Genomic DNA, 11,984 nt, shown 5'->3' on the forward strand with positions numbered 1-11,984 from the left:
ATAGCCAATAAATATTTATTAAGTTCTATTATGTTTCAGGCCCTGGGCTTTGCAGTGATGATTCAAAAAGAGGCAAAAGACAATTTCTTCTCTCAAGGAGCTCATAATCTTACAGAAGATCTCACAGTCTAGTTGATGGAAACCTACTCTGGTTCCTGTTCTTTGCTAACAAAAGTGTATTAGAGTATTTGTTATCCTGTTCAACAATCATTGATTTCCTTTTTTTTTGGGGGGAGGGAGGGAACATTTTTGCCAATATCATGGGTATAAGATGGAGCTTCAGAATTGCTTTAATTTCCTTTTTTTTTTTTTTTTTTTTTTTTTAGTAGTAGTGACTCAGTATTTTTTCACATTTGATAGTGTTGCCTTTCTTCTATTGAGAACTACATATGCATGTCTTCTGATCATTTGTCTTTTAGAGACTGGCTCTTATTCATACATATTTGTACCAATACTCTATTTATCTTGGATATCAAATCTGGGGAGAATTACAAGAATATTTATTGCTTATTGCATTCATGGAATAGTAGATAGTAAACTGAATTAAGTGTCAGAAGACCTGATATTTAGTTCTATCTAATATGTATGTAATTTCCTTATAACTTGTTAGTTACCCTTTTTCCACTAGTCTAGGTTTGTTGACTTCAACAATCCCTTGTAGCTCTAATATCCTGTGAGTGCTATATGCCTTGTGATACAAGGAACACTAGAGAGACTGAAAAAAAGATATATAACCAATAAATGCAGCTGCCCTGGACCTTGATGATTTTTAAAACTATTTGTGTAGACTGTGTAGTCACTTTTGTCCCTTAGTCCATAGGAACAGAAATACTTCATGTTGCAAATATTAAATAAATGTATTTCAAGGTTTATTCTGCTTCCTGTTGCCTACTATTCTCATTTCCCCCCCTCTCTTTATTAAGCATAAGGTCTGCATTTTCTTCTCCCCGGTTGTCTCTTAGACTAAGCAATATGCTAATCTAACTGAATGAATAGTAAAGTTACTTGATTTCTGTGGTGAATGTTTAGAATATCACTGCCATAGAGCAAATCTTCCTGCCCACCATAAAGACATTGGACACATGCACAGACAGGACTTAGCAAGTAGACTCTAGAGACAATGAGATAAACCACAAGGGGATAACACACAATTACAGAATGTACTATTATTCATCTAGCAAATATTATGTTTCCAAATAAGCAATATGCCACAAGTGGAAAGGAGCAAGAGCCTAAAAGATCCAATTTTCATGAAAATAGTGGTTGAAAACATGGCTGAATTAACTTTGACAGTTTTACTTGCATGAAAACATCTGCTCTTGCATGTGGGTTAAAACATCTCATCAACTACAACTCAGGCATCAATGATCTATTGTCCAATCTATAAAAGGCACTGTGATATGAATGAAAAAAGAAGAGGAAAAAATATTTTTAAAAGAGGAAAGATTAAAATGAAAACCTGATGAGAAGAGAAACATAGAAACAAAGACTCCTTTACCCAAACTAAATAAGGAAGAGGGCAGATTAAACATAATGAAAACTGAAAATATTCTTTAGCAGTAGGGATACAGTAGACCTAAACAATGGTATAAAAAGAAATATAAGACAAGCCAGATGATTTTCCAAGAGCAAAGAAAGTGAATTTGAAGTTAAAGGACCTGAGCTCAAGTGCCAGATCAAGAACTTAGTATCTGTGTGACCTTGGACTCCTTTGAACTCATTGGGCCTGTTTTCTCACTTATAAAATGAAAGGGCTGGATCAGATGATTTCTAAGATAATGCTTCTTCCATCCATAGATGCATGATCCTGTGATTTTTAATGCAAAATGACGATTGAATACTCTATAAATGTTGGGAAGGAATCTGGAAACTGATTTAGAAAGAAAGTCCTTTGTTACAGAATTACACTTCTTGACCATATGTCAATGATCATTTCAACATTTCAACATCATGTTCCATACATTTATTCCATAATTCAGGCTAATGAGGAAATAAAACAATTAAAGCCCAAGAGATTCCTCGCTTTCCAGTTTCCAATAGTGCCTAGGATGTGGTATGGCCAAGTGGAAAATTTAAGGAGAAGAAAATGAGCCACGCCCTTCAAAGTCACTTCACCCAGACACATACCAAACTGCTTGCCAAATGCTCCAAAAATGGCAACATGGATCATAGCCAGGAGAGGAAGCTAAGTCCTCTGGCCACCTCATACCCACTGCCTACAGCAGCAATAACAAGCCTAGACAACAGCATACAGCAGTAACTCAGGCACCATAAACAAAAAATCTGAGGGTCAAATGAAAGCAGAGTCCCCGCATTAAACAAACTCCCACTTACAACATGACCTAGTAGAAAGATCACACTATTGAGAATAAGGAAAACTATTTCCAAAGCAGCTTCACCAACAACTTGCTCTGATAGCACTCTATCTCTAGATAGGTTCCTTCTTCTCTGGCCAGTAACACAAGATTTTCTTCTTATTAATACATATTCCCATTTCTTTGGAATCATCCACTATCAAAGAATTGATCAATGTTCAAGACTGAAAGAATCTCAATAATCATTGAGGCCAGCTATCTGATTTTAAAGATGAAGAAACAAGCCTCAGGAATGTAAAAAATTTGCCAAAAGTAACACATTAAATTGTGCCAAAGATGATGATAGAACCCATGTTTCCTATCTTGCAAGCTTGTGTCCTTCCCACTATCTCACATTTCCATTCATATCAGAGCTTTAAAATATTTCACATTCTGAAGACCTGCCATTGAACTCTCACCTGTGTCTCCAAGAAGCTGTAGGATTTAGCAGCAGATGTGCTAAAGTAGATTGAAGGTAATTGATAAAGGCTCAGATTAATCAGGGAACTGGTGGAATTTCCACCCCAAGCATGGGGAGACTTTCCCTGGTGGAATGGACAGATGAGAACAATTTAGTTTCAGTGGGCCATGAAGGAGGCAGAAGCAGCACTGTGAAGCACTTTGAAATTGGTTAGACATAGATGAGGCCAAGTCAACCACTGTGCCTGAGTTTTCACCAATCATCTCAACTTTTTGTTTTGTCACTGAAATCTAATAAAAAGAAGAAAGAGTGAGACTGATGGCTTTGGGCAATTCTACCTCACCTAAGTCCAATTTACACACAAATCAAAAGACATCACCCATACCATTTTTAGTATTTAATTATTTTACTGTTAAATTATTTTATAATTTTATTATTTATTATTTTAATATGCTACTATTTTACATACTCTAAAGTCCTGTAGTGATGGGCTAGAGATGAAGCAGCAAGTGTAGACATCAAGAACTATAGTCACAACCCTGCACATAGGTAGCCCAACTCATAGGGTAGTCTTGTTACTGGATTAAAGCAGCAGTGGGATTCACCTGAGCATCCTTCTTTTTTTAATTTAATATTTTTATTTTCCCCAGTTACATTTAAAATATTTTTTTACATTTGTTTTTAAAACTTTGAGTTCCAGATTGTCTCCCTCATTCTCACCCCCAACGTCCATTAAGAAGGCAAATGTGAAGTTACACAAAACATTTCTATAAGTCATGTGAAAGAAAACATAGATCTCCTCCCCTAAAAAAAGCCCTTAAGAAAAAATAAAGTAAAAAGAGAGAAAGAAAATGCTTCAATCTGTATTCAGACATGTAATGGACTAAAGCTCAAATTGATGCACTGAGGTCCCAAGCACATGAGACTAAATAGTAATTGGACCATACTCTATTAATATATTCTTGGAGAAAGAATAGCCTCCGCCCATTCTTTGTGCAAGTGCTGATGTATTGTATAGGAAATGACATAGGGATGATTTTGGTGGGTGAAGAGAGAGGGGCAGAGAGAGAGGCAGAGAGACTGCTGGCCAGGTTCGTGTCACAGCCGCTCACATTCCTATCACCATTCCCCTTCACCTCCACAAAGAATAAAGATCGAAGATTTTCCCTTAAACTGAATTCCTGACTCCAGCTGACTTTAAAATACTCTATCATCACACAGACACAATTACTTCTTTGCATATGGAGAGGATTTTTCATCATAAGTTTTTCAGAGTAGTCATGGTTTATTATATTGCTGAGAATAGCAAAGTCATTCACAGCTGATCACCCAAGAACATTGCTATTACTTTGTACACAGAACATTTCACTTTGTTTGAATTCATGGAGGACTTTCCAGGTTTTTCTGAGCCTTCTTAAGGATGGCATTGGGGAACCCTTCTTGAGGCCAAAAACACATATACACACACATATACACACACACATACACACATTCACACAATACAAAAACTATTGTGGAGATAATTCCACTTAACCTCAGTAGAGGAAATGTTTGCATGCTTACAGACAACAAGAACTTTAGTAGGCCTGAAGGACAAACAGCTCTTGTTTTAAGAAAACTTAGCAAGTATCACATCCAAATAGCAGTCCTAAGTGAAACAAAACTGTAAGTGAAAGCCAGCTTACTAAAATCAGAGCTGGATAAACATTTTTCTGGAATGGATACAATGATGGGGAATATGACAGAGCTAGCATAGGTTTCACAATCAAATATAATCCAATCAATAAGCTTATCTGCCTCCCAAAAGATGTTATCATTTACTTCAGATAACTGTTACAGATATCTGATCAGACAAAGGAAGCACACACAGGATGTAAGAGGTAATGTGTTGTACAAATTGCTGGACCAATCATAGACTTATCCTCTCCAACCTAAATATTCACATTCAACAAAAGCAGCAGCCTCAAGGCAAGATGACTACAGGAAGACAATGTCAACAGATTAAAGTAGCTTCCATGGATGAACAATTTGTTGCTGACTTGGAGGGCAAGCTGAGCCAACACACAGTTGGTAACAGTGGAACAGAAAAGGAGTGGGCAGCTTTTAAGGATTTGATTTTTAGCACTACATTTACTTCTCTGAGACAGAACAATAGTAAAGATCAGGACTGGCTTAATGAAAATGATGAGGAAATTTTGAAACGGAAAATGAAAAAGAAGAGTTCTACAGAATTTGCCAGCAGGAGAGTTTGTCTATTTCTAAAAAGGCAACATTTAACGTCATCAAAAGTAAGCAAAGCTTAGAGACAGACAGAATTCTTAATTCAGTAAGAGGGCAAATAAGATTCAGTTTTACACTGATAGCACAATCCAAAGACATTTGGCACATCTCAACTACTCAGCTCTGATAGAACCTCACTGATGAGTGATAAGGACATGATGCTGGAGAAATGGGCTGAATGTTTCCAAAGTCTTCTCAACAGACCATTATCAATCAATGCTGAAGCCATTGACTAAATATACTTTAGATTGAAGTCTATCTCACTCTAGTTTAACCAGTTTTTAATTTTATTAAGATCTTTTCATGTGGCAAAACCTGGCACTGATTCCATTCCATCAGAGATCTGCAAGGCAGGGAATTTACTACTTATATAAAAGCTAACAGAAATTCTCCAGATTATATGGTTTTCAAGAGCTGGAGATCAAAGGTGTCTTTGTAAAAGAAAATTTATGACAACTAGAGAATAAGCAGAGAAAGGGAGAGGAAGAGTCTTTTTCTCTTAGCCATTGTCAGCAAGATTCTTGCCAGAGACTTCTTTAATCAGTTAATCCTTCACTTGGAAGTTAGTCATCTACCTGAGAGCCAGTGTATCTTCAGAAAGGGCCAAGGAATGTTCAGTGTGATGTTTGCTACTCAACAATTCCAGGAAAAATGCCAAAGGCAGAACAGAGGTCTGTACACAATGTTCACCAAGGTCTTTAGTACAGGAAGATCATGACAAAATTTGGTTGCCTGGAGAAGTTCATCAGTATTGTACATCAGTTTCATGATGGCATTCTTACACAGGTTCTGGATAATGGATAATACTCTCTCTTTCCCAGTCACCAATGGAGTAAATAAAATAGGTCTATGTGCTTGGTTCCACTTTTTTAGCATGGTTTTTTAAATAATATTGTCAGACTCTTTCAATGAGAATGAAAATGGCTTCAAGGTCAACTACCACACTGACAAATGAATTATTTAATTTGAACTAAAATGGAGTTAAAGTTAGTATACAATTTTTTGTTCACAGGTCACTGTGTACTCAATGTAACCTCTGAAGTCTAGCTGCAAAAGAATATGGATCAATTCTCTACTGCTTATGCTAATATTAGCCTGATAATTAACTTTAAGAAAACAGAAGTTCTTCACCACTAAGTCCCACATTATCCATAGGTGAAACCATCAGTTACAGCAAATGAAGAAAATATGAGTACTATGGATAAGTTCACTTACCTTGGCAGTATACTTTCCAGGCGATAAGATTGATGAACACATTGCCAGAGATAGTTCAGTGTTTGGGAGGCTCTGTAAGGAAAGTGTAAGAAAGAAGAATTATTAAGCTTCAAACTATCAAATTGAAGATCTATAGAGCTATCGTGCTGACCTCATTATTGTATGCCTGTGAAACCTGGGCCTTATACCAGCACCATGCCAGGAAATTGAATTGCTTCCATTTGAATTCTCTTAGAAAGATGCTAAGGATCATCTGGACAAATAAGGTACTAGACACTGAGGTGCTTTCTTGAGCTGAATTGCCAAATATTAAAACTTTACTGTAGAGAGTGCAACGTTGATGGACTGACCACATTGTTAGAATGTCAAAAATTTATTCGTCTAAAAGTCTATTTTATGGAGAACTAACACAAGGTGGATGTCCATATGGAGATCAGAATAAGTGATATAAATACATTTTCAAGATCTCTCTGAAGAACTTTGGAATTGACTATGAAACATAGGAACCACTGACATAAGACTGTGCCCACATCAAAGATGCACTGTGCTCTGTGAGTAAAACAGAGTAGCACTAGAACAAAGGACATGTGAATTGCACAAATTTAGAGACATCTAAACTCTAAATGTTCATATGAACTATTTGTACTTGACCTATAGTAGAGACTTCCAAGTTCACATTGGTCTAATCAGTCACAGTCAAACACACTGTACCTTGACTTCAACGTAGTAGTGTCATTTTGGACCTTTTTGAGCACTAAGACCAAAATGAATAATAAAAAAAAGTAAAATCAAGGGGTAAGCAGCATGTTCTGGAATCTTGAATAATTATTTTATTGATCAAAGTTCTCAGGTCTTTCAAAGTATCTTTATAATGCTGAAGAAATAGATGATAGATAAATAAATAATTTTTGCAGTTTTACTTATCAGGTCCATTATTTCTTGGTATCTCTTTGATATTCAACTTTTTAGAAGAAGTGATGAATGCAAAGACTTTTACTCCATTCAGTAGCTTCTGTCCTTATACAGCCACATTGAGTTTATTCATATGTATTTTTTAATGTTATGTAATTGGGATTATTCATCTGTTCTGGGATTTTTTCTATTCCTTGATTTGTTATTAATTTACCTTGTAATGACATACAGAAAAGGTAATTTCTTCCATTTTTTTCTGATTTTTTAATGACAAGATTCAATTCATTCAATTATCAAATGGAGCTTATTGAAGCATTCTGATCTGAACTTTTTTCTGCCAAACTTCTTTCAAATTTTCATAGAAGTTTCTATTGAATATAATATCTTTTCCCTTACTTTTGCCTATGGTATCTGTTCTAGTAATCTACTTTTCTACTTTTAAACCAATACTAAATAGCTTTAATACATATTATCTTATAGTTTGGTACATACTAGTATTTGGCCTCCTTTATTCCTGTATTTTTAAATTTTCCCATAGAAATTACTGATTTTGTCCTATAAAGAAATTTAATTATTATTGAATAATTCTATAGTTTTTTCAAAGTTTTGATTGGCAAGCATTAAATACATACATTAATTTTGCCAATATCCATTTTCAGTATATTGGTGTAGCCCAACCATGAATAACAAATAGCTTTTTAATTATTTAATTCTTCTTTTATTTTTATAATGAATTATTAACAGAAATTTTTTAAGATTTTTTATTTGTTTTCAAAGTATGGCTGGGGGCAACTAGGTGGCACAGTAGATAGAGCACCAGCCCAGAAGTCAGGAGGACCTGAGTTTAAATTTGATCTCAGATACTTAACACTGCCTAGTTATGTGACTCTGGGCAAGTCATTTAACCCCAAATGCCTCAGTAAAAATAAAGTAAAATAAAATAAAAATTAATTAAAAATAAAAATTAAAAAGTATGGCTGGATTTTAGCACAAAGGTGTCAGGAATGCCAAAGTTCAGAATGAGATAAAACTGATGAAGAATGCTAATGATAAAAAAAGATAGATTTTTTAAAAGCCACATCAGTGTAAACTGGAAGATCAAAGAAAGGAAAGGACCACAGCTCTAAGTAAATAAGATGATGATAAATAGTGACATAGTGAAATTAAAACTTTTATCTTTTTTGAGTTTGTTTTTTTTTTTTCTCTCAAGAAGTAAATTTGAACCAGAAAGAACAGAACTAAAAGGGAGCTGAGTCCCAAGGTAAATATAGAGAAAATAAGGGATCACTTATAGGCCTTGATTAGTATAAATAACAGGTCCTGGTTAACAGAATTTGGGATATTATTTGGGATATTAATACATCTAGCATGTATTTTCTGTTCCAAAGACCATGGACTAGATAAAGGCAAATATTGTCCCAATTTTAATTAAGAGAAGAAGGTAGACTCTGTAAATGACAGACCACTGTTTCTACAACATATTATTTAAGGGATGGTTAGTGAATTTCCAGAAAAGGAAGCAATGATCACAAAAAGCCAGCATGGCTTCAGATTTTTGGACAGCTTTAGTGAAGGGGTGGATCATTTTAAATGATAGAGTTTGCTTATATTATAACACAGAATTTGATAAGGTATCTCACATGTTTCTTGTGGAAAAGATGGAAAGATCAACTTGATGATATTCCAATTAGTGGATTCCAAATTGATCACATGATGATACTGAAAAAAATAGTCATTAATAGTTCAGTGTCCATTTGGAAAGAGGCCTCTACTTAAATACCACAATCCCCAGTTTTCTTCAAAACTCAATTCAAATATCACCTTCTGGAAGAGCCTTTTTTTGGTCCCCTCCCTCAATCTGAACTGCTGGAGTCTTCTCTAAGATCACCTTCTAACTACTCTGTTTATATCTCATGTGTACTTATTGATTTCTATGTTCACCCTTGAATTGCAAAATTCTTGAAGGTTAGAACTGGTTTTGTCTTTTCCTTTTACCTACAGAATTTCAACACAATAATGTCTAGGATATAATAATGCTTAATAAATCCTTAATGTTTATTGATTGCTTTACACTTTTATCAATAACTTGGACAAAGATATAGATAGTATATTTTTCAATTTTGTAGATGATAAAGAAGCTCAGATGAATGACTAATACACTGGATGATGGTCAATTTAAAAAAATAGCCTAGAATGTTAGAAAGAATCTAATATCATGAAGTTTCATAAGGGATGAATGATTTAGTCTTAAACTAGGCCCCAAAAAGTCAATTTCATAAGCAAAAGACAGTGAAAGCATGCTTTGGTTCCTTTGAAGAATATCTTGCACTAAGAGATTCATTTTAGCAAGATTAAAAGCTCAGTGAGTCAACAGCATGTAGCCAACAACAACAACAACAACAACAAAAAAAAAAAAAAAAAAAGCTAATGAAAAAGACACTGGTTTAAAGAAAATATAGTAACCAAAAAAAGAAAGGTGATAGTTCCATTTTATTCTGCTCTTGTCAGCCCATATTGAGAGTATTGTGTTAGGGTCTGGTTGTTTCATTTTAGAAAGAACGTTAACAAGCTACAATGTGTTCAGATGGGGAAGAGCACTAGAATCTTGAAGGAAATGGGGATAACTTTAGAAAACATAGCCTTGGGGACATATGTTGACTTTCTCCAAGCATTTATGGGGCTAACACAAGGAAGAGGGACTAGATTTAGTCTGATTGACTTCCAAGAGCAGAACTGCGAATAATGTCTGTAAACTATGGTAAAGAAGAATTTGGCTTGATGTAAAGAAAATTTCCTAACAATGAGAGCTATTCAAACATAGAATGGACTGCCTCCAGAGGTAATAGATTCTCCCTCTCTAGAGGTCTTCTGGCAAAAGCTAGATGACCACTTTTCATGGATGTTGTAAAGATAATTCCTGTTTAGGTCTAGTGAGGCCCCTTCCCCATTCAGAGATTCTGTGACTAAGAATGACTTTACTAAAATGTGATAGACCATTTAAATCTAAGAGTTTTATTCTTATCTTCTCTCTACCATAATACCCCCTCTGGGAAATGCCTGTGTAAAGTATGTCCACATATTTGGAAAAGTAAAGTAACATATGATACCTATGAGTTTCTTTTAATTATAATAATAGTTGACATTTATATATTGAAATAATATATGTAAAGAGCTTTGTAAAACATAAAAACACCATATAAATGTCAGACATTTTGTTATTGTTATTGCATAGCACTTTATGTTTATAATATGATTTCACACACATTATCTCATTTAATTCTTATAACAACTTGTGACTTGAGTATTACTCCCATTTTAAAGATAACAAGGTTAAGGTCCTAAGAGGTTAAGTCTTGACTAGAAACACATTAATTTCTTATGCCTAGACAATAAATTATGGCACCAAGACCTAAACCTGAAATTCTGACTCCTACTTCAATGTTTTACACTATGATATGTCTCTTAAATTGTCAATAATGGAAATTTTTTCCTTTTCACCCTTCCCTTTTTAATTTTAACATCTAAAGACATGATAAGGAGAAGAGAATTGTGTCTCTTAAATATGGGGTGAAACTGTAAGCTGAGATCTGGTCCTTATTTTTCTTTCATTACTATTTCCTCAGTAGACATCAGTGTCACATTCTTACCACACTAAAGAGAATCCATTAAACAGTTTGACTTTTTAACAGGATACAGTTCCCTTTACATTATTTAAGAGGCAATTACCCAGGAGGCAATAAAAATCACCTTTCTAGAGCTGACACTTCATCCTCCCTATGACCCCACTCTGTTCAAATATCGAATCATATACTGAGTGTGGAACATCACACACTATTCTCAGAACTCCAGCCAAGTTTGGGTGGAGTGGGATAGGTCAAAGACACAGTCTCAGTCATCATTTAAATTTTCATTTCTTCCATTGGCTTCTCTCCTAAGTGTTATTTAATATTAGTTGGTGTTGATTTCCTTTGTGTCTAATGTGAACCTAATATGAATTTAATCCTTTACTCAATGACAAGACTAGTCCAGAGAAAGCATGAACAATGTGGAACTGGGGGGGAGGGGTAGACAGATTTACACTACGCTTTGCTACCTCAGACCAGGATAAGAGCTTTAGTTGTCCCGGTCTCAGAAAGAGAATGCTGGAGTGGGGAGAGAGGGTGAAGGATTTATGAAGGAGAAAAGAGGCACTGAAGGGAGATGAAGAATATAGAAATGAGATGTTAAATCCTATAACCTGCTGCAAGTCTCTCAAAGAGTATTTTCTAAATGTCTATTTACCACCTTTTTAAATGTGGAGTGATGAATCAAATTTCTGTGTGTCCCCACTGAGAAAACCTCATAGAGTGATTAGTTAACTTCCAATTCTTTATTTTGAAAAAAAACATAATTATTTTAAGAGATAGAAATGGTAGGGGAAAAGACAAAGGAGGAATAGGAAGTGAAGAATGAAAAGGAAAAGAAGGAGGAAAGTTCTTTCCATTCATTTCACAGTTTGCAAAACAATTTCACATATATTATTTATTTGCTCGACCTCAATGTGGAAAGGGATGAGAAGGGAATAAGCATTTATATAATGACTACTATGTGCCAGTCACTAAACTATATACTTTATAAATCTTATCTTTTTTGATCTTCACAACAAGAACTCAATATAGTTGTTATCCCCATTTTACAATTGTGGAAACTGAGTCAAAAGTTAAATGTCTTATCCAGGGTAATATAACATACAAGTATTGGAAGTTGGTTTTGACCTCAGGTCTTCTTGATTCCAGGACTACTGTTCTTTCCACTGAATTGCC

This window comes from Antechinus flavipes, chromosome 1, assembly GCF_016432865.1.
Source record: "Antechinus flavipes isolate AdamAnt ecotype Samford, QLD, Australia chromosome 1, AdamAnt_v2, whole genome shotgun sequence".
Taxonomy (NCBI): Eukaryota; Metazoa; Chordata; class Mammalia; order Dasyuromorphia; family Dasyuridae; genus Antechinus; species Antechinus flavipes.